This window comes from Notamacropus eugenii, chromosome 7, assembly GCF_028372415.1.
Source record: "Notamacropus eugenii isolate mMacEug1 chromosome 7, mMacEug1.pri_v2, whole genome shotgun sequence".
In the NCBI taxonomy this organism is placed as follows: Eukaryota; Metazoa; Chordata; class Mammalia; order Diprotodontia; family Macropodidae; genus Notamacropus; species Notamacropus eugenii.
Genome location: NC_092878.1, coordinates 114,982,068 through 115,007,239, shown reverse-complemented (window position 1 = coordinate 115,007,239; position 25,172 = coordinate 114,982,068).

The following is a 25,172-nucleotide window of genomic DNA, read 5'->3' as shown; positions in this document are numbered from 1 at the left end:
CTTGCTGATACACAGGAAGCAGGCACAGATTAGCATTCTGTCTCCTGCCAAGTTCAAATGAATACAATAGTATAATAGAACACAATTACGAGTGATAGAGTATTAGAGAAAGGAATAAGAACAAACGCTGTCAAGGAAATAATTCTAGTTCTGTGTATATTCAAAATAAAAAATACATATATTTTTGTATCCACATTTCAGGATTAGTTAGCTGAAATTTTGATAAAATGTAATTTAAATGTAAATCATATGACATCAGTGCTCTATATCATAATATGATAAGCAAGTGACATATCTGAAAAGACTTTTTCTGCCTTTAAACTACAGTTAATTTAATCCCTATGCTCTGGCACGTAGGAGGTACTCAAATGTTATTCAAATGAATGAGAATTAATGAACCTCATCAAGTAAGTGGTTAGGCAAACAAATCTTTCATTTCTATTAAAAAAACAAATATTTTTTAACATAATTTATGGTAAAAAATGACTTTGTGATTCCTTACAAAGTGAAAAGTTAGAAGGAAAGCAATTCGAATATTTTTTTTATTTAAAAGTTCAAAATCTTGAGAAAATACCGTTGTTCTGGAGGAAGAAGGAGATGCTTTCAAAGGCAGGTTCAGAGAAGAAGAAGAAAAGGGGCCCCATGCTGGTGTTCATTGTTCTAAGAGTGCAAAAATGAAGCCCATCCAGTGGAGGACTTACAGATATCTTGACCTTTGAATTTTCTGAACTTTTTGGGATGCTGTTATTAACTTTAAGAATATTAAAAGTTGGCTGAGGGAATTTTTAAAGGTTACTCTTGCAGAAGAGTAAGACTTAAGTCTGAATTATGAATTATGTCAGAAATGGATCAATATAGCCTTGGGATACCAAGAAATACGTCCAGTATGAGGCCATCAATGAGTCACTACAGAAAGACTGATATTGTCTAGAGGATCATTGGATTTGCCTATTGGAATCCAGTGTAACCCTCTCGGTTTATGGGTCAGAAAGGTTAAGTGATTGGCCCAGGGTCACACAGCTGAAATAAAATTTGAACGCAGGTCTTCCTGACTCCAAGGCCAGTACCTTATCCTCTATATCATATTGCTTTAAGTCACTTACTGCAGAGACTGATAGAGGATGCCACAATAAGGAATACTTAAAGAGCTAAAGGATATTTACTGGTCTGCCTACCCCAACCCAAATCCTATTGCAAATACTCAAATTGTGAATCATCACGTCAATAGTTTTAAGGCAGGTTGCAATTGGGTCACTTTTTTATACAAATTTTGACATCAAAGTATATAATTACATTATATTGAATTATATGAATTATGAAATATTTTATTTAAATGTTATATTAATTGATAATGATTAAATTATATAGCAAATAAAATTATAACAATGATAAAGATAAATAATGTTATAAAATAAATTTTTATATATACATATATATGTATGTATATATGCTGCACTTATATTACCAGTACATTGGCAGCTAAGTGGTATAGTGGATAAGGTGCTGGATCTGAAGTCAGGAAGACTCATCTTCCTGAGTTCAAATTGGCCCTTAGACACTTACTAGCTGTGTGAGCCTGGGTAAGTCACTTAACTCTGCAGTTTCCTCAGCTGTAAAATGAGTTGGAGAAGGAAATGGCAAACCATTCTAGTTTCTCTGCCAAGGAAACTTCAAATGGGATCAAAAGGAGTCATACATGATAGAAAAATGACTGAACAACAATTTATATAACACTTTTTTGTTCTTTAAAGTGCTATTACGTTATCTCATTTCATCATAACAACATTCTCCCCGTTATGATATCAGGAAACTGAGGCTCAGAGGTTTAAAAAGTATTGTCATATGACTAGGTGGTGGCAGAGCCTCCCTGAGGACCTAAATATGCCGGCTCCTAGTTTGCCGTGCTTTCTGATATATTAAGACACCTTTTTAAATAATCTCTAAAGGTCTCTATCTTCCTAAGTATCATGACCCTCCCTGGCAGTAAATTTTATTCTTAGGGAAACACATTAACTAGTTTAGGTCAGTAGAAAATTTATGATCACAATCACATACATAACATATATGTTGTTTGCCTTTTATTCTTGAAGAGAACCATGACATCACGAAGATGATACCATGACTTGAAAGTAAATTGGGTGTAAGTGAGGGAGGGCTGTGCAAAGTCACCAGCCTCACTGTCTCCTCAGGAGGAGTCTGGGTCCAGTAGCAAAATATAGATCAGGGCGACTAGAGATGGCTCCAGGTGAATGTGTATGTATATAAATGTATAGCAAATTAAAAACCACCCAGATAATCTCCTCCCATATACCAATAATGCAATCATTCATTCAATTAAGGGAGAAATGTGTTTATTAGCTTTACTAAGCAGTGCTTTTCAAATATATTACATACCTTTCAGAAAGTGTCTGATTCCAAATTTAGGAAGAAATCAGTAAATGTATTAAGCATTTGAGATAAAGACTTGTCTTTCTGCAACTACGTACAACAAATTTATAATTATTGTCCACATTTACATAGTTCATAAAGATATATAAAACTTTTTCTTCCCAGCAATCTAATGAGGTAAATAAAGCAAGTATTATTCCCATTTGACAGATGGGAAAATGGAAGCACAGGATTTTAAGTGACTTAGACAAATTGTACAGCTAATAATTATCCAAAGAACAAAAATGGGGAGATTTTCATATTTGCTGCATTTTATAGAGAAATGGAACTAGTTATTTAGAAATTAATTAAATATAAAATGATCCAATATCATCTAAAGCCAGTGGAGGGGAGGAATGGGGAATTCTTCATATCTATTAACTAAAGTCCAAGTCTTTGCTGCTCTCGTAATAAATTACTGAAATTTACTAAACCTTATAAATCATCAACCTGCTTTCTCAAGATCACCAGGCTTCTGCACAGCTCTCCTCTTCCCTCTCCTCTTCCCTCTCCTGTCTTCCCCTTCTTTCCCCTCCTCTGTTTTCCCCTCAACTTCCCTCCCCTCCCCTTCCCTTTCTTTCCTTTCCTCTCCTTCTCTGTTTCCTTCATGTTCCCCTAACAAGTAGCTTGAGTTGATTAAAAATGCTGCAGTTTTCAAAATGCAATCAGTTCCACCTGCTCCTCTTCAACTCTAGATCTAGTTTTCTATACATTGTAGAGCTAAGTCTCTTCCTAGATCCATCAGATTAGATTCCAACTGGGGTGCTTTGTTCTCTTTCTGATCATATCCACATGTAAAGTCAGGACCTCAACCTATTTTGTTGATAATTACTTATGGAATTTCAGAACTTAAGAGATTGTCTACTGAGTAGGCTATGACCCACAGTTTAAGAAGCACTGATCTAGACCAGCGTTTTCATTTTAAGAATGAGAAAATTGAGGATGAAATACTTTTGTTATACAATTATAGGACTGTGGTTCTAGAGGCAAAAGAAACTTCATTATCTATCTTGTACAATCCCTTCATTTTAACAATTTCCAACCTGGAGTCTAAGGAGATCAAGTGATTTAGTCAAAGTCACAGAGATATTTAGATCCAGCAGGGGAATTTTAACTGAGCTCTTCAAACTCCAGATTCATTTCTTTTCCCCACTATGTCCTATATTGTGATAATAAACACCAGCTCTCTAGTTGGAAATTTGGGGTTCAAATGCTATCTGGGATATTTACTACCTCTTATGACCTCAAGCAAATCATTAGCCTCAGTTTTTATTAAGTAAAGGGGTTGGATAAGATGACTTCTAAGGTCCCTTCCATCTGTGTGTCTACTGTCCTTCAAAATCAAACAGTGAGTTAGCAGCAGTGAGCTGGTCTAGGGGTCCCTCGATTGACTGTCTCCATAATGCTTAAGTTCTTCATATAGATTAGATACTCTCTCCTTCAGCAGTGACCTTCTAAGTCCCGTGGCATTAAAAAATAGAGAAGATTTCAGCCTTTGGGTTAAAGTAGAAACTGAATTTGCAGCAGATTTGAAACTGTTTGGATATATACTGTTCTATAATTCATTTTGTTCTCATGATGTTCACTGAAAATTAAGGGGAGAAGTCATATTTTGGATTTTTTAGTGGGCATCCAAGGGAGCAGGGAGTGGAAACAGGAGGCTGTGGAGGGAGCCAAGTGTCTTACTCTAAATCTTACTGTGATGAAATGGTTCAAAAACCTTTCTTTTATTTATAAACACAGAAGAGTTAAAACAGAAGAGTGAAGACTGAAGGAATGAAAATGATGTGTCTTGTTTGGGGTTAAAGCGGGCATCCCCCCTCACCCTCCTGCAGATACTATCCTATTTTTATGGCCCAGGATATCACATTCCTAAAGCAGTTGAATGAATCCTAAAGGACAAAGGTATCACTCTGAAGGGCAAGAGAGGATTGCGACAGGGGAGCTTTTGGAATTCTGTTTTATTGACTCTGTGTCTCCTCAAATCAGCAGAGTGATGGAAGCTGCAGTTGTCAGCATCTTTGTTGCTGCTGCATGCCTTATACCAGATCACACTGACGGTCAATTGTGTCCCCAGACCTACCTATTTAAGGATGCTTCCCCTAGCTTTGAGGACAGGGGGGAAGATACAGTTTAATGACATGTAACTATTTACTTCTTTTCCTTTTAAATGCAGCTTTCTAGTGAAATAGATTCATAGTTCTGAAGCTTATTGCAACCAAGAAGTTACAATAAAATCTCTGTTTCTTGGACCCACTAGACCCTTTAAATTTGCCAGATTTATTATTACAATTTTTCATCTCACAAAAGAAACCTTGTTTTAATGGAGGATTCATTTCTCATATAAAGAGTTTTAGCTTTAAAAAAATAAATAAATCAGAATATGTCTTGGGGTCAGTAAAAAAAAAAAAAAATCAGCCCAAGTCCCCATACCTTCTGTAGCACATACCCATAATCATATTCTACTTTGCATTACAATTATTTTTTGCATGTCTTACACTCCTACCCTCCTCTGCAGCTAGGAAAGCAACAACAATGATCAACAATTAAGCAAGCATTTATATAGCACCATTAAGGTTTGCAAAGTACTTCTCTGTATTATTCCAATTTTAGTATATGTGATGCCCAAGCAAACACAAGACACTTTTAACAAATATTATCTTTTTGATCCACACAATAACTCTGGGTAAGAGGTGTTATTATTCCCATTTTTTTTTTCAAGGAGGGAACTGAGGCATATAGAGTTTAAGTGAATTTCCTACTGGTACAACTGGTAAATGTGTCAGGCCAGATGTGAACTGAGATCTTCCTGACTCCAGGACCAGCATTCTATCAAATGCTTCACCAAATAGCTGCCTCTAAGGACGAAAGCTCCTTGAGGAGGACTGTGATTATCTATGCATGTCTATCTATCTATCATCTATCTATCTATCTATCTATCCAGATATAAATGGATTATCTAGATATAACTGGGTAGATATGAATATTTATAGATTGAAGTAGATATATATGTATTTATACATACATCTATCATTATAACATATCTCTAACATATGCATATAAATAATATGTGCATTCCATATATAGTTTATATGCATCCTAATATCTAATACAGTGCACAGCACATAATGGTAAATTAATGTTTATGAAATGGGATTCTATATGTGTGAGCATACATACATGTGTGTGCACATTTGTGCATATATACATAAGAGTTATATGTGTGTGTCTCCATATACTGAAGTGTACAGTGAAAATTGTGGTAGGATAGAAGGAGGGCTAGAATTGGAATCAGTTGATGGAAATTTTATCTTTGCAGACATCAAGCCAGTCACTTCCTCTCTTTAAGCATTTTTGTCACATAGAAAGTTCCAGGGTTAGTCTACGATCCCAAAGTTCTCTTCCACTGTACTATGGCACTGAGTCATTCTAAGAACTTGAATCATAATGGCCAACACTTGCATAGTACTTTAAGGATGGAAAATCATTTTATATATTTGATCTCCTTTGCGATCAAATAACTCCCTAAGAAGCAGTAATATGCAGTGGATTGAGAGTGGGTTCAAGCACATTTTCTGACTTACTTATGGGACCCTGAATAATAAGACCACTGCTCTGTAGAGGTGTCAAACTCCTGGCCAGCCTGGTATATACAGCCAAACTTCCCGTGTGAACAGAACCAGATTAATATGAAATTGAGAGATGTTTAACAAAATAAATAAAAATGCTATATAATAGAGATAAAGCTAATTTGTAGTTTTCTAAGTCAGTAGGCTACTGCAGGAATCCCTTTCTACTTGAGTTCAACACGACTGCTCTAGGTAACTGTTGAAGGCATCAAACATTTATTAAGCCCCTGTTTTTTGTTGTTCAGTTGTTTTCAGTCTTGTCCAACTATTTGAAACCCCATTTGGGGGTCTCATGGCAAAGACACTGGAGTGGTTTGTCATTTCTTTCTCCAGCTCATTTTATAGAAGAGGAAACTAAAGTAAAAGGGTTAAATGATTTGTCTGAAGCCAGATGTGAACTCCAGAAGAGGAGTCTTCCCTCACTTAAGGTCTGCCACTCTATCCACTGTACTATCTAGTTGCACCTTTACTAAGGCCCTACTATGAGTCAAAGACCATAGTATATGCTGGGCCATTCTCTGCCTTCTAGGAGCTCATAATCTGATGGAGGAGATAATATGCCAATGACTAAGATTAAATAAGATATACAGGTTAAATTGGAAATATTCTAAGAGGGAAGACAGACCTGAAGAAGAAAGAAAAAAAAATCTTTAATCCAAATGTTTTTCCTTTTAAGTCTCCTTTTTGGCTCCTCACTAGTCTGATCCCACTACTAATCAAGACAAAAACATTGACCTGCTGTTTTCATCCTGGGCATGTTGACCCTTCTTTAAGCACTTCAATGACTCCACCGATCCTGGAGTCTTATCATATCGGTCCCAGACTTACCGTGGATGCTGGAGTGACTTTAGCCCTACTATAGCTCAGAACTCCCAATTCAAGTGACCCACTTTCCTCAACCTCCCCCAAAGCAGGGATTACAGGAATGTACAACCACTACCTCTGGCTCTTATAAGGATTTTTGCAAAAGGTGAGACATTAGTAAAGACTTGAAGGAAACCAGGAAAACAAGGAGGCAAAAAAGAAGGAGGGAGAGCATTACAGACAAGGTGGAAAGTCAATGAAAACGCATGGAGGCTTGACTAAAATTTTCACAGCCTTTGACCCAGAGTTTCCATGACTAGGCTTATGCTCCAAGGAGGATAATTATAAGAAGAAAATCCCTATATATGTCAAAATTTTAATAATAATGCTTTCGTGATAAATAATTGGAAACAACATAGATGCACAATTGATTGGGGAATAGCTAAAAGAAAATTGTGAATGAATGCAACATTACTAAGTTGCAAGAAGTGGTGAATATCATAAGAAGCATCAAAAGATCTATATAAACTGATGCAGAGCAAAGTAAGCAGAGCTAAGAAAACATTATACACAAATGACCACAGTAATATAAATGAAAAAACATGCATTTAAAAAATCAAAAGTGAATATTGCAAGTTTACAAAGAACAAACAAATATTCCTCATCCATTCCCTTGGCAGAAGTGCAAGGTCCACAAGTTTTGTTCACTGCACACATTTTTTTGACTTTTTCAATTTATTGATTAGTTATACTGATTTTCCTCTTTCTCTCTCTCTCTCTCTCTCTCTCTCTCTCTCTCTCTCTCTCTCTCTCTCTCTCTCTCTCTTTCTCTGTCTTTCTCATCTTAAAATACTATTTATAATATGTCATGCCATTCAATGAGGGGAAAGATGCTGAAAGAAATTATGATGACATAAACAAAAACAAAAGATATCAAAAGCACATTTTTTTTTACTTTTTAAAAGTTTAATTAATTTATTTGTTTTCAACAAGCACATCCATAAGTTTTAAATTTTCTTCCCCTTCCTTCCCTCTCCCTCCCCAAGACAGCATGCAATGGTATAGGGGTTCTATATATTTCTATTAAACACATTTTCATGTTAGTCATGTTGCATAGAAGAATTAAAATAAATGGGAGAAACCACAAGAAAAAACAGAACAAAACATAATACAGGAGAAAATACTCTGCTTCTTTCTACTTTTCAATTCCATAGTTCTTTCTCTGGATGTGGATGGCATTTTGCCTCAAGAGTCCTTGGGAATGTTTTAGGTTCTTGCATCCCTGAGAAGGACTAAGTCCTTGCACACTGTGGCTGAAGCAGAAAACCAGGAAAAAATTTTTACAACTAGTGTCTGTGACAAAGGCCTCACTTCTAAAATATACAGAGATCTGAATCAAATTTACAAGAATACAAGTCATTCACCAATTGATAAACGGTCGAAGGATATGAACAGGTAGTTTTCAGAGGAAGAAATTAAAGCTATCTATAATCATACAAAAAAATGCTCTCAATCACTATTGATTAGAGAGAGGCAAATCAAAACAGCTCTGAGGAACCACATCACACCTGTAGGATTGACTTAACATGACAAAACAGGAAGATGATAAATCCTGGAGAAGATCTAGGGGAGATGGAACACTAATTCATCATTAGTGGAGCTGTGAGCTGATCCAACCATTGTGGAGAGCAATTTGGAACTATGCCCCAAGGGCTACAAAAATGTGCAATACTGCTTCTAGGACTGTATCCCAAAGAGATCATAAAAATGGGAAAAGGTCCTACATGTACAAAAAGTATTTATAGCAGCTTTTTTGTGGTGGCCAAGAACTGGAAATTGAAGGAAAGCCCATCAACTGGGAAATAACTAAACAAATTGTAGTATGTGAATGTAATGGGACATTATTGTGCTATAAGAAATGACGAACAGGTCAAACCTGGAAAGGCTTATATGAACTTATGGTGAGTGAAAGGAGCAGAACCAGGAGGACAAATTTTTTTTAAGAATAGAAAATACAGGAAGACTAGAGAAAGCAATGTTGTGTACAAAGAACAACAAAAATTCCATGGTATATAAAAGGAAACAAAATGAAAGACCAGAAAAGTAGGAAGGAGTCAGGTCTCTCTAAGAGTCAAACTGAGCATTATAGCTTTTCAATAACTTATCTTTAAGAGCCACAAGAGTTTATTGAATGGTGAAAGAGGGAGTGCTATGGTCAGACTTTCATTTTAGGAAGTTCACTTTTATAATTGAGTAGAGGGTAGAGTGGATTGGGGAGAAATTTGAGGCAAGGAGACCAACCAGATGATTATTGGAAGAATCCAGGCGTGAAGTGATACAAGCCTCCACAAGGGTGGTAGCAGTGACAGAGAAGGAGATATACTTGAGAAATAATGCTAAAGAAGAATCCACAGGACTTGGCAACTGATTGGATGTGGGAGGGAAGAAGAGTCAAGAGTCAAAGATGACCCTCTAGGTCATAAGTCTTAGTGACTAGGGAAATGATGGTGTTCTACACAATAATATGGAATTTTTAATAAGGGGATAACTTGGAGGGGGGATAAACAGCAATGAGTTTAGTTTTTTGACATGTTGATTTAAGATGTCTGTTGGACATCCAGTTAGAGATAACCAATTGGTACTTGGGGATATGAGACTGGACATCAGGAGAGAGATTAAGGCTAAAAAAATAGATATGAGAATAATGTATACAGAGATTATAATTGAATTCATGGATGCTGGTAACAACACCAAGTGAAGTAGGAGGAACAGAGAACAGAAGAGGGTACTGGACAGAAATCAAGGAGCCACTGATGGTTAGAGGGAACAAGCTGATAAAGGTCTAGCAAAAGAGAATGAAAAGTAGTGATAGGTCTGATAGAACGAAAACTAGAGGAGAATCATGATATAAAACCCTTAAGAGAAGAGAATATCAAAGATAAAAGAATGACAATATCAAAGGCTATAAAGAGATCCAAAGGAATGACATTGAGAAACTTTCATTAGATTTGGCAATTTGAGATCATCAGTTACTTTGGAGAAAGGAGTTTCAGTTGAAAGTTCTCTGTTCCAAAAAGTTACTGACCTGCATTGGTAGAGAGAATGTCCTTACCTCAAAGTGCCTTCCATTAGGGAAATCACAGGTCCAGTCTTTATCACTAATATTGTGTAGCTAGACATATACTACAGATGATATTATCCCCATTTTACATACAAGGAAATGAAGGCTTAGAGTGGTTAAGGGATTTACCAACAGTCACACAGATACAGTCAGAAGCAACATCTGAATGCATATCTTCTTGGTTTATATTTTATTGCTGAATTGTTAGAACATTATCACATATCTTTTTTATAGTACAGGAATTCTATTTAATGATGCAAATAAATAATAAACTGTATTTTATGGCACTCATTACCAGTTTGTGATTATAGTCTATTTCCTCATAGAAGCAATGTTAAAGGTGTTGCGATTGTCAAATTAGTCCACAAAATTAGTCTGAGTTGGGTAGCTTTTCAGTCCTGATCAACTCTTTGTGACCTTATCTGGAGATTTCTTGGCAAAGATATTGAAGTGCCTTGCCATTTCCTTCCTTGCCATTTTGTAGATGAAGAAATCGAGGCAAACAGAATTAAGTGACTTGCCCAAGGTCACACAGGTAGTAAGTATCTGAGGTTGGATTTGAACTCATATTGTTATCATATGAGTAATTTTTTTCAAAAAATATCATTTTTTTAACAGAAAAAATTCTGAGTTACAAATTCTCTCCCTCCCTCCAATCACTCCCTCATCTACTGAAAAGACAAGCAATATAATACAGACAATATATATGAAATCATGCCAAACATAGTTCCATGTTAGCCATGTCTTCAAAAAATAAAGGAAATGAGAAGATTATAATTTGATTTGGTTCTCTCTCTGGAGGTAGACAGCAATTTTCATCATGAGTACTTCTGAATTACCTTGGATCATTGTATTGATAAGAGTAGCTAAGTCTTTTACAGTTGATCATCATTAAATATTGTTGTTACCATGTACAATGATGTCCTCATTCTCCTGACTTGACTTTGCATCAGTTCATATAGACCTCAGGTTTTGTCTGAAACTGTCTTGTTCATCATTTCTTGTATCACAGTAGTATTCCTTCACAATAACATACCACAACTTGTTCAGCCATTGCCCAATTGATGGGTATCCCCTTGATTCCAATTCTTTGCCACCACAAAAAGAGCTGCTATAAATTTTTTGTACATGTAGATCATTTTCTTTTTCTTTGATCTTTTTGGGATACAGGATTGCTGCATCAAAGAGTGTTCATGGTTATATAGCCCTCTGGGCATAGTTCCAAATTGTTCTCCAGAATGGTTGGACCAGTTTATAACTCCAAAAGTTCATTTGTATACCTATTTTCTCATATCCTCTCTAGCATTTTTCATTTCTGATCTCTGTGAGGGGGTACCTCAGAGTTATTTCAATATGTATTCTCTAATCAATAATGATTAAGAACATTTTTCATATGACTACAGATAGCTTTCATTTCTTCTATAAAACTGCATGTTCATATGATTTGATCAGTTATCAATTGGGAAATGACTAATTTATTTTTATAAATTTTAATCAGCTCTCTACATATTTGAGAAATGAAGCTTTTATCTAGAAATTTGCTCTAAAGATTGTAATATTGCTTCATTGCCTATAATAACTTTTAGCAAAATGTAGGTTCTCTGATTATCTCTTTTATCTATTTTTGCTTTTGTTTTTTTTTTTCTGAAATCATAATTTCTACCTCTACCTTTTTTTTTTTAACTTCACTTGAACCATAATAGATTTTGTCCAGGTCTTTATTTCATCTGTGTTTTTCTACTTCAAGTGTATCTCTTAGAAACAACATGTTTTTGGATTCTTGTTTTCTAATCCATTCTGCCATCCACTTCCATTTTATGGGTAGTTTCATCATGTTCACATTCACAGTTATGATTACACTCCGTCATATTTTCTTCCATTTATCCTTTTCTTTTTTTAATCTTGTCCTTTATCAAAAGTCTGATTTGCTTCTGACCACTGACTCCCTTAATCTTCCCTCTCCTATTTCCTTTATCCCCTTCCTCTCCTACTTCCCTGTTGGGTAAGATAGATAGAAACATTTCTACACCCAACCATGCATGTGTATGTATGTATGTGTGTATGTATAAAATAACATATATTATGTGTATATGTACATGTGTAAGTATAGATATATACATATTACAGTATATATGTATTATTATTTATCCAATTCTAATTTAATTTATTTTTATGTTTAGGTGAATTTATTATCTATATTATATATCATGTATGAATACATGTATAAATTTATATGTGTTATAAATAATTGGATATCCACTAATAAAAATTTAATTAATTGAATAAAATTAATATAGTAATAATATTGTGTGTGTGTATATATATAATATATATGTATATATATTATATATTATATATATACTTCCCTCTTTGAACCAAATTCAATGACAATGAGGTTCAAGCATAGTCTTCCTCCACTCCATATTTTCCCCTTCACTGTAAAAACTTTTCCTTGTGTGCCTCTCCTTTCCTCCTTATCTCGGTGCACTCCTCTTTTTCATACCTGAATTTTTTTAGGAAATCATCCCAAAATAGTTAATTCATATCCATTCCCTTTGTCTATGTGAACCCCAATTGCCCCAGTAATGAAAAGTTCTTAGGACTTACATATATCATTTTCCCATACAAGATTGTAAACAGCTTAATTTCATTGAGTCTTTTATGATTATTCTTTCATGTTTACATTTTGATGCTTCTCTTGAGTCTTGTGTTTGAATGTCAAATTTACTATTAAGCTTTAGTCTTTTGATCAAGAATACTTGAAAGTCCTCCATATTAACTATCTATTTTTTCCCCTAAAAGATTCTTGGTTGAAATCCTAGCTGTTTTGCCTTTTGGAATATTATATTCCAAATCTTTCACACCTTTAATATGGAAGCTGATAAATCATATTTCATCCTGTGAGTGTTTGATATTTGAATGGTTTCTTTCTGGCTGCCTACAATATTTTTTCCTTAACCTGGGAGATCTGAAATTTGGCTATACTATTCCTGGAGTTTGTGTTTTGAGACCTCTTTCAGGAAGTGATTGGTGGATTCTTTTGACTTCTATTCCTCCCTCTGGACCTACAACATTGGAGTTGTTTTCCTTTATAATTTCTGTGAATATGATATCTAGACTCCTTTTTTATCATGACTTTCAGATAGTCTAATAATTCTTAAGTTATTTTTCCTTTATTCATTTTGAAAGCCAACTGTTTTTCCAATGAGATATTTCCTATTTCCTTTTTTTTATTTTATCTTATTTTCCTTGATGTCTCATGGAGTCATTAGTTTCTACTTGCTCAACTGCAATTTTATGGAATTATTTTCTTCAGTGAGTTTTTCTACCTCTTTTTCTATTTGGTCAATTCTTTTTTTTTTCTTTTTTGCACTTCCTTTGCTTGCTTTTTAAAAAATATATAATTTACTTATTTTCAGTTTTCAACACTCATTTCTATATTGAATTCCAAATTTTCTCCTCATCTTTCCCTTTCCCTCACCCCAGGATAGAGTATACCCCAACTATCCCTTTCCTCAACATGCCCTCCCTTCTCTCATACCCTTTCTCCTCTCCTCCTCCCCTCTATTTTGCTGTAGGGCAAGATAGATTTCAGTGCCACATTGCCTGTACAACTGATTTCCCAATTGCTTGCAAAAACAATTTTTGACATCCATTTTAAAGCTCTGAGTTCCACATTCTCTTCCTTACTCCCTCCCCACCTACCCTCATTAAGAAAGCAAGCAATTCAATATAGGTCATACATGCATAGCCATGTAAAACACTTCCATAACGGTCATGTTGCTAAAGAATATAAAACTGTAGAAGGTTACTTTCTTGGTACTCCCATCCTTTTGGATAAGGAATAACAATGCTTACCTTCAGGGGAATACATAAAAGTCAAGGCTTCTGCATGCCAAACATCAAAAATATTTATCCAATGACCTCAGACCATGGAAGAGCTCAAAAAAGGATTTTGAAAATCAAGTAAGAGAGGTGGAGGAAAAATTGGGAAGAGAAATGAAGCAATGCAAGAAAATCATGAAGAGTGAGTCAACAACTTGCTAAAGGAGACCCCCAAAAAGTGCTGAACAAAATAACACCTTTAAAAATAGACTAACTCAATTGGCAGAAGAGGTCTAAAAAGCCAATAAGGAGAAGAATATTTTAAAAAGCAGAACTAGCCAAATGAAAAAAGGAGGTTCAAAGCTCACTGAAGAAAATAGTTCTTTAAAAATTAGAATGGAACAGATAGAAGCTAATAACTTTATGAGAAACCAAGAAATCACAAAACAAAACCAAAAATAGAAGATAATGTGAAATATCTCATTGGAAAATCAACTGACCTGGAAAATAGAGCCAGGAGAGACAATTTTAAAATTATGGGCCTACCTGAAAGCCATGATCAAAAAAAGAGCCTAGACATCATCTTTCATGAAATTATCAAAGAAAACTGCCCTGATATTCTAGAACCAGAGGGCAAATAAATATTGAAAGAATCCACTGATCATCTCCTGAAAGAGATCCAAAAAGAGAAACTCCTAGAAATATTGTAGCCAAATTCCAGAGTTCCCAAGTCAAGGAGAAAATATTGCAAGCAGCTAGAAAGAAGCAATTCAAATATTGTGGAAATACAATCAGGATAACACAAGATCTAACATCTTCTGCATTATGGGACTGAAGGGCATGGAATATGATATTCCAGAAGTCAAAGGAACTAGGATTTAAACCAAGAATCAACTACCCAGCAAAACTGAGTATAATACTTCAGGGGAAAAAATGATCATTCAATGAAATAGAGGAATTTCAAGCATTCTTGATGAAAAGACCAGAACTAAAAAGAAAATTTGACTTTCAAACACAAGAATCAAGAGAAGCATGAAAAGGTAAACAGGAAAGAGAAATCACAAGGGACTTACTAAAGTTGAACTGTTTACATTCCTACATGGAAAGATAATATTTGTAACTCTTGAAAATTTTCTCAGTATCTGAGTAGTTGGAGGGATTATACACACACACACACACACACACACACAGAGACAGAGACAGAAAGACAGAGAGATGGAGAGCACAGGGTAAGTTGAATAGGAAAGGATCATATCTAAAAAAATAAAATTAATGGGTAAAAGAGGAATATATTGGGAGGTGAAAGGGAGAAATGGAATGGGATAAATTATCTCTCATAAAAGAGGTAAGAAAAAGCTTTTTTCAATGGAAGGGAAAAGGGGAGAGGTGAGAGGGAAAAAGTGAAGGTTACTCTCATCACATTTGGCTCAAAGAAAGAATAATATGCACACTCAGTTTGGTATGAAAACCTATCTTACACTACAGGAAAGTAGGGGAGAAGGAGACAAGCAGAGTGGGGGGGAGGATGGAAGGGAGAGCAAATGGGAAGAGTGAACAATTAAAAGTAAACACTCTTGGGGAGGGACAAGGTCAAGAGAGAGAATAGAAGAAATGGGGGCAGGATAGGATGGAGGGAAATATATTTAGTCTTGCACAACATGATTATTATGGAAGTCATTTGCAAAACTACGCATACATAGCCTATATTGAATTTCTTACCTTCTCAGCGAGGTTCGGTGAGGAGGAAGGAAGAGAAGTGAGAACTCAGAGTTTTAGGAACAAATGTTGAGAATTGTTTTTTCATACAGTTGGGAAATAAGAAATACAGGTAGTGGGGTACAGAAATTTATCTTGCCCTATAGGACAACAGAGAAGATGGGAATAAGGGAATGGAGGGGTGTTAGAAGGGAGGGCAGATTGGTGAAAGAGGTCATCAGAATGCTCGGCGTTTTGGGGCAGGGGAGGGGAGAGATGGGGAGAAAATTTGGAACTTAAAATCTTGTGGAAATGAATGTTGAAAACTTAAAATAATTAAATAAACAAAAAAAAGTTAAATATAAAAAAGGGAAAAAAGAAAAGAAAATACCTTTTCACTAAGAAAGTAACCTTGTATAGTCTTATTTTTTTCTCTTTTTCGTTATTTTTCCAGCCACTTTGAGCTCTTTGTTAAGTGGAGTGTGTACTGCACCAAGTTTCAGGGGTTTTGTGCAGCTGTTTTTAGAGATATCACTAGGGACCTGTAAATTCTCAGTTCCTCCAAAGTGGTATGATCAAAGAAGAGGTGTTTACTTCTCTTCTGGCCTATACTCTGGTGTGTGAGCAATCACGAGCACTCTTTTCTGCCCTGGAACTGTGAATAGGATTCTCACTCCACAGCCACCACCAGCTCTGCCATGCCAGTGCTCCTCCTCATCCCAGGACCATCACCTAGACCTATAACCCAAATCAGCTGTTTGATTCCCCCACCATCTCTAGGCTGAGAGCTCCAGAAACAGTCACTGCTGAGGCCCTGGCTGCCACCACCCTGAGTCTGGAACTGGGGCTATGGCCAGACCATACCCAGGTGAAAGAACTTTCTCTTACCCAGGTGAAAGAACTTTTCCACTTACCTTTGAAGCTGTCTTTGGAGTTTGAGGGTTGAGAAATCTAGAAACCCCTACAGTTGCAAGTGATTTCATGTACTGAGGTCTATTCCAGTCTCATCTGTGCCAGGGTAGCCCATGCTTGGCTGTACTCAGCTCTGAGCCCAATGCAATAGACGCTTCCTGTTGGCCTTTCAGATTGTCTTGGCCTAGAAAACAGTTTCACTCTGTCTTTTTCTGGTTTCTGCTGCTCTAGAATTTATTTAGAGTCATTTTTTTACAGATATTTTGAGGGGTTTGAGGGGAGCTCAGGCAGGTCCCTGCTTCTACTCCATCATGTTGGCTCCACCCCCCTCCCAATTCTGCTTTTAAAGCAGAACTTTTTTCTTCAGTGAATTTTTGTGTCCTTTTTACCAGGTCAATTCTGGACAATTATTTTCTTCAATATTTTTGTACCTTTTTTTAAACCAAGATTTTAATTGTCTTTTCATAATTTTCTTGCATCACTTTTATTTCTTTTCCTATATTTTCCTTATCATTTATCTCTTTCTTTAACTCTTCTAGGGATTCTTGTTTGACTTGTATCCAATTAACATTTTTCTTTAAAGCCTTGTCTGTAGCTGTTTTCATGTTGTTGTCTTCTGAATTTGTAGTCTTCTTCATCTTCCCTTCCACTGTTGTAGTTTTTTAATGTTCTTGTTCTTTTTGTTCCCATTGTTTGTTCATTTTTCTAGCTTATTTCTTGACTTTACACTTTGTATTAAAGTTGTTTTGTTCACTTTAAGGTAGAGAGACTCTGTCTCAAGGTTCAGGTTTTTCATACTGCTATTTTCAGAACTATTTCTGAGAGTCTGCAACTGTTTAGTTCTTCCAAGGTGGTGTGATCCTGGGAGAGGTGTGGTTTCTATTCTCCCAGTATCCTGGTATCAATTCTAGTCTTTAACCAGGAATACCTCTTATTCCCCTGCAGTCACAAGCACTTGGCCCTGGAACAGTGACCAGATCCTGAACTCTCCTATAGCAGCAATGCTGGTGCTTTTTTCTACCTTGGAACTATGACAAGGGTTCCAGTTCCCTTCTGATGGACCACAAGTGTACTTCTTTGCCCTAAAACTGTGACCAAGAACTGTATATAAGCAATAGAGTTGCCCAACAGTGCCAGGTCTTACACTTTGTGCCAGCAAAGAGTCCCTTGTAATCTTTTTTTTTTTCACCAGTTTTCCCACCCTCTTATACTCTCTGGACTGAGAGCTGACTTCCAACATCCACCAATGATGCTGAAGCTGAATATTCTCTGGGCCAGCCCCTACCCTGGTGTCACAGACCTATCCTACTCACCTCTTAAATTGTCTTAGACTGGAAAAAAATTCTCATCCTGAACTTTTTTTTTGCTCTGCCTCTCCAAAATTCAATTTGACTAATTATTTTTTTTATAAGGTAATGTTTGGAAAATTCAACTGGGTTTTTGCTTCTATTCCATCATCCAAAAGTTATTTCAAGAAGTAGAAAACTATTCAGTTAAATAGGATATCTTTATTCATCTTAAATGCTGGTGCTTAAGAGAAAAAAAAAGTTTCAATTTAAAAGAACAGAGGAGAATTATGGCCTTTCAAATCCAAGAACCGTAGAGGTTTATGTTCAGTTCAATTCAATGCAACAAACATTTGGTAATTATCTACTACATGTAGTAGCATGGTGAAGAACTTAAGTTTACATGAACCAGGTTTAATCTTGAAGATTTTTTTTCCCACAAAATCTCTCCTTTTTGGTTCAGGTTCCCACCATGGGCACATTAGGGCTTGGCTGGTTCTAGATCTCTACAAAAATGGGAAAATTCCCAGTTCAACACTCAAACAAATAATATATAAAATATAAAAATGACACAGCCTTCACAACTAAGCCCATAAAGAATTAAAACAACTATATTATCCTTTCCAGTGAGCTGTACATACCATAGGGTATTAAAATTCAATAATTAAAGTGCTAGACTGAGATTGAACATCCTCACTTCCCAATGAAGGAAAACACTTAAAGGTCATTACAAAATCAACTTTTCTCCCCAGACTTGCAAAGTTTATATACTTTACTATACCAGTGAAACTAAAGCCTGGTGTTACTGTTCCATATTGTCCCTCATCCACAACATCCATGAGACTTTGCTTGATCCAGGAAATCAGTATGATCCAGAGGCTCTTCTCATGGATTCAGAAACTTAATTTAGCAATGCTTTTACTGTATCAAGGGAAACTTGCCCCATTTTAGTATAGAGTCAAATTTGTTGGTTCTGTGGCAAATTGCAAAAACTCAATGGTAGTTCTCCTTATTAAAAATGTATACTTCACTTTCATATTGTTTCAGAGGTTCCATTTTCTGAGGTTTTTTATTCTACAAAGATCTCCAAGATTCTTACAATTCTTGATCCTCGGATTAGGCAAGGTTTCCTAGATCTTTCTGAATTATTCCTTGAATCTTTGGGAAATTGCTTTTTCTAAGTGAACTAAACGGCTGCTGAGCATTACCATTACTTTTCAAGAAGCTAAGATGGTTTAAATTCTTTCACTTTTCAGGTAGCATAAACATGAATAGAATATTGGAAGTAATTCTACCAAACCTACCTAAGACCCTTCAGAGTAAAAAAAAAAAAAAAAATAGGTTCACACTGGAAGGAATATCAGAGGGAGTCTACTTCAGCTCCCTCACTTGATGGACAAGAATACTACAGGCTGTAAATTACTATCAGGATTCAAAGACAATCCCTTATTCTAAATTTACTCTTTCCACTGCACCATCCTGCTACATATCAAGTGTCAATATTGATATGATATTTCCAATAATGTTTTACCCATATGGAAAATGCCAGAATAGCGTCCTTAATTCATATTTTCATGATGAAACCTTTACAAAATTGTGTGTTTTGAGATTATATCTTCAATCTACTGTTATAATAGAACAAGTCTTTTAACACTAGATCTCCTAGAATTTGAGGAAAGCCATGTAGGCTAGATGGGAGACACTTAGGAGGGTCATAAAAAATTGAGCATGCCACTTGCACTTGGGCACTTACAGTACCCACATAATTTACATCTGGTGCTGATAGTGGTCTATTCAGTTTAGGTATCTAGTTTAAGGATCGTAGACAATTAACAATTCATGGGCAGCTCAAGTAGCTCATTTGATATCTGGGTTTCTATGGCACTTAGTTCCCTGTTTTAGGTACTGATGACAATACCTCTAAATCAAAACAAAGCAAGGTGGTTTACTAAACTTAAGTAAGAGGAGAGCTGGAGAACTGAACAATCCTCTAAGAAATTGTCTGGTTGGGTTTTCATTTGACTATTGGTTAACAAGTTTTCCAATGTAAGCAAGTGCTTAAAAATGGGCTAGCTTTGTCATTGTTATCGAATGACTGTCTCATGGTTTAAATTGATTTTAATAATTGAAAAGGGAAAAGTTTTAATGGATGCATTAAAGTCTTCTCAGGGAAGAAAAACACTGTGTTAAAATTTTGTTTTGATAATGGCTTTTTTTTTTGTTCCCCCCCCCACACACACACTATTCCTTTCGTCAGGGAAAGGTTTTAAATTATTTTCTATTATTTTTTTAAAATATCATATTCTTCCTTCTGTAACAATTTGGTGAATGAAAAAGAGAACATTAGAATGTTGTAGCATCTGCTTACCTAGAACCTCTTTCTCCCTGTTTTCCAAGATGATTATGAGCTAAAAGATGTTAATTAACATTTTTAATTGAACATAATTTAATTTAATAAATTTAATTTAATTAGCATAATAATTAAATTAAAATTTAATTAAATGTTAAAAATATTCTTAATTAAGTAATTTATGTGAAGTCAAGAAGAGCTGTATGACCTAGGATAAGTTACTTGATCTCAAGCAGCCTCAGTTTCCTCATCAGGAAAATAGATATATTAATAACACCTATACCCCAAAGGGTTATGATGAAAATCAAACAAAGTAACATACGTAAAGCACTTTGTAAATCTTAACACATTTTGCAGATTCTAGTTATGATAATGATGATGATGTAACTGTCCCTTACATACAAGTAAATGACTTGTACAATAGTACAGTCTGTTGACTGCTGTCGTGTATCTCTTTTCCATCACCTCCTCTCCCCCTCATTGATGCACATCCAATGATGCCCCCTTTTTGCTCTACCTTTTACCTCTTACATCAATAAGTCTTGAGAGGGTTAATCTCCTGTAGTAAGTACCATGTAAATGACTAACCATCAATAATAGTCATAATAGTCATAGTAGTAGAGTAGTAGTAATAGTAAGGTTAGTGGTAGTAGCAGTAATAGTCATGGTAGTAGTGTCAAAAGCAAATTCTGGACTTAATTGCAATATATGTGTATGTAGGTAAGTAGGTAGGCATACTCATGCACTTATTCTTGCATTGTATATCTATACACACTCATATTTTTATTTATATATACATGTACATGTATATACATGTATATGTGTATGTATGTATATATGTATATATATGTGTGTAGTATATGATGTAGCCTCTAAACCATAACCACTTTTTCTACCTCAATAAGTTCCCAAAAAAATACCTTTTTGCTACGTATATGCAGATGCTTTTTAAATTTCCTTCTTTTTCCTCTCTCTTCAAACCACAGATAAGTTACCACAGAAAAAACTTCTTACCTTCACTTTTTCTCCACTCTTCTTTTTCTCCTTCTCTTCAGGTTTCCAAATGAATCTAATCATGAATGATGAGTACTAGAATAACAAAGGGAAAAGTGATTTTTTTCAAATGTTAGATTTCATAAAGAACGAATGCCTCAGTTTTCAGAGGAAGAAATTAAAGTTATTTATAGTCATATAAAAAAATGCTCTAAATCAGTACTGATTAGAGAGATGAAAATCAAAATAACTCTATGGTGCTACATTGCTCTTATCAGACTGGCTAACATGATAAAACAGGAAGATGTTGTATATCTTCTCCAACAGATTGTTGGAGAAGATGTGGGAGAGTTGGAACACTAACTCGTTGTTGGTAGAGCAGTGAGCTGATCCAACCATTCTGGAGAATATTGCTTCTAGGACTATATACCAAAGAGATCATAAATATGGGGAAAGATTCTACAAAATATTTATAGCAGCTCTTTTTGTGATGGCCAAGAACTGGAAATCAAGGGGATACCCATCAACTGGGGAATTGCTGAACAAGTTGTGGTGTATTAATGTAATGGAATACTATTGTGCTATAAGAAATGATGAATAGGCAAACTTCAGAAAAACCTGTAAAGACTTATATGAACTGATGCTGAGTGAAATGAGCAGAACCAGGGGAACATTATACATAGTAACAGCCACAGTGTGTGAGAACTGTTTACTGTTTCTGATAGACTTAGTCCTTCGCAGCAATGCAAGAACCTAAAACATTCTCCAAGGACTCTTGAGGCAAAATGCCATCCACATTCAGAGAAAGAACTATGGAATCAAAAAGTAGAACGAAGCAGACTGTTTTCTCTTGTGTTATGTTTTGGTTTGGTTTGGTTTTTCTCATGATTTCTTCCATTCGTTTTACTTCTTCTATGCAACATGACTAATGCAAAAATGTGTTTAATAAGAATGTAGGTGTAGAATCCGTAAAAGATTGCATGCCATCTAGGGGAGGGAGTGGGAAGGAGGGGAAGAAAATTTAAAACTTATGGAAGTGATTGTTGAAAACTAAAACAAATAAATTAATTCAATGTTTAGAAAAAAGAATCATTTCCTCAGCTTCTAATAATTCTGAAAACACCCAGAATTTCCTTTCAGAATATTCATAGAAGTTACTTTCTCTACTTAAAGCCTTTTCCTAAAGCACCATCATTCAAGTCAAATAAGACATTCTCATTTAATTTCATCATTTGTTTTATGTAATTATTAGTATTAGAGCTGTTGTTTTTCCATTATGTCCTTTGCAAGAAGATGTATTAACACTTCATATTTAGTGAACTAGATTAAGAACCTACACACCATTTATAACATCCCTTCTATAGTACCATGTTCTCAACAATTCACTTATAACTGAATTTGAGGCACATTCATTTGTTAATTAGCTTAATATTTTAAATCAATATGATGAAAAGAATGGTTAAAGGGCCAATAGTCCTTCCTGTATTGCATAAATTCTATTGTTTGCACTTTCAGGCCATTCCAATTTAAAAATCACTTTCAATGACTCAAGAACTGTACCAGTTACTAGACATGAAATGACAAAAAAAAGACAAACACTTGATTTTTCCTATCCTCTGGAGTCATAAGCACAGCCTGGGACCGTTTGTAAATTAGACACTGCCTATTGGCAAGAGGTTTCTTCCCAACATTTCAATTTAGTTCCAATTCAGCACCCACTCTGGGAAATGTAAGGTGCCAAGTGCTCAGAATACAAATATGAAATGATAAAATTCATACCTTCAAGCAGGTTACAGTCTATTAAATGCCCCCAAAGGGATACTTCAGGTTCATAATGCAGTATCAGGTGATTCTATCTAATGATGATTCATAGACAATACATTGATGATATCTACCTCTGGAAGGAATCTCAGAGGCCACTTAATCCAATCCATTTAGGTGTGGAAGAGAAGCCCAAGGACAGTAAATGATTTGCCCTGATTCAAAGAGATAGTGACAAATTTGAGCACAAATCCTCTGAATCCATGGTCAGGGCCCTAGAAATCCACGATTAGAAAGTCTCCAATGACGTCATTAAAGCATCTATGTGTCCATGGTGCAAGTCATTGCTTACACGGTAGGCCTACTTGTAAAAGAAGCATTTGCTACTATCATCTGGATAGGCGGATCAGAAGACATGTTGGCCTAGGTATTCAAAACATGATTGCTGAAAAAAATAACTGAATCAAATCAGAAAATTTTGGAATTTTGTTTGTTTTTAAAGGGTAGCAACACACACACACACACACGAGGAAATCAATACCAAAAGAGGTTTTTAATGTTTATATAGCGCTTTAAGATATTCCAAGTGCTTAAGGCACATAATTCTATTTGAGCTCCATAATAACCTTTTCATGTAGGTTTTATGAATGTCTCCACTTTGCAGAGGAGGAAATTAAATGGAAACTGAGAGACATTGTGTGACTTTCTCCGAACCATAGTTAATAAGTATACAAGACAGAATTTGAACTCATTCCTTTCTCATTGTAAGGCTACTCATGTTTAAAATGTGAACATTAGATTATCCTGGCAGCTGTTGTCTATAGAGCTCCAAGTCTTCCCTCTTCCTCCCTCAATGAATTTGATACCTGGCTAATCCTAAAGGGCCCAAGGTCTCCCAATGCATCCTGGGTCATCTCCAGTCATCCTGATGAATATCTGGTCACTGGATTCAAATGGCTCTGGAGGAGGAGTGAGGCTGGTGACCTGCACAGCCCTCACTCACTCAAAACAAAGTCAAGTGCAAGTCACGTCATTATTTCTCTGATGGTATGGTCTTCTTTGCAACGAAGGATGAACATACACCTGGCTAACAAGTGTTCTCTCCTCCCTCATACTAGGGCACTTCAACATATGAACTAATTCTCCTCAAATATTCTACCAATTAGTTCCTCAACTTACTCACCTCCTATGAGCTACTCATCTGCTCCACCCCAGCAAAATATAAAGTCATACCCTTGAACTTGCCACAATCCACAAATGTACTAGCTCTATGAAATCTGAAATCCCTTCATTGAACCAAACCTATTGACTTTGTCACCTCTCCTTCTGCCTTCCCTTGCGTAACTCTATACTTCAGAATTTTTACCTTAAGTCCCTAGACCTCTCAAAAAATCTCTAAATCCATCTTCCCTGCTAATCACTCTTTTCTCTTCTCCCCATCTTGACTTCTTGGTGAACTCTATGCTATCCTCCTCTCCTAAATCCCTCATCTCCCTATCATATCATTGTTTACCTCTCAGCCAGGTTTCTGCCTCAGATCAATCCACTGTTCATCATCTCTGCCCCTACACACGTACTGCTGAATGAAGGTGGACAAAATCAGGCAACAGGTCTTACTGGGTCAACTGAAAATTTATTACATAACCCCAACTGCTGCTAGTCAAAGATTTAAAAAGGGTTGCAATGAAGCAATGATTCAAACAAACAAAGGGAAACACAAAGAAGCTCCTCCACCCAGTATAGGGATCTACAATAAGATGGCCAGGAGACTTCAAGGACTGGTCAAGAATCCTTTAAGGGAGCCTGAAACAAGAGAGATCTCCAAAAAAATCAGGAATCAAGTAGGATCTCTTCCCTGGCCTATCAGAGCCACATCTGGGGGAAAAGTCAGCTCCCAGTGTCTGTTTATTCTTCTTTCCTATATATCTCATTAAAAATATATTTCTTAACAAGTCATTTCTTCAAAGAATTACAATTGTTTCTGCAGCAAGATTCTTTTTTATTGATCTTTTCATTATAAGTGATTCTGAGTTATTTTCCTCTTCTGAATTTGCTTTTGTAAGCAAATCATATGGCATCATATAAGACCTGGAGTTGTCTTAGAACTTTGTATCACACAATGTGGCTGTAACTGTGTACAATGTTCTTCTGGTTCTGCTCTCCTCATTCAATATCAGTTCATGTTAAGTTTTTCCAGGTACAAAATCCTTCTCTTCATCCATTGGAGGTCACAGTATGGATGTGTGATGACTAACTTTGATAGACTTGGCTCTTCTCAGCAATGCAAGGTTCTAAGACAACTTCAAAAGATTCATGATGGAATCACATCCAGAGAATGAATTTTGGAATCTGAATGCCGATCAAAGCAT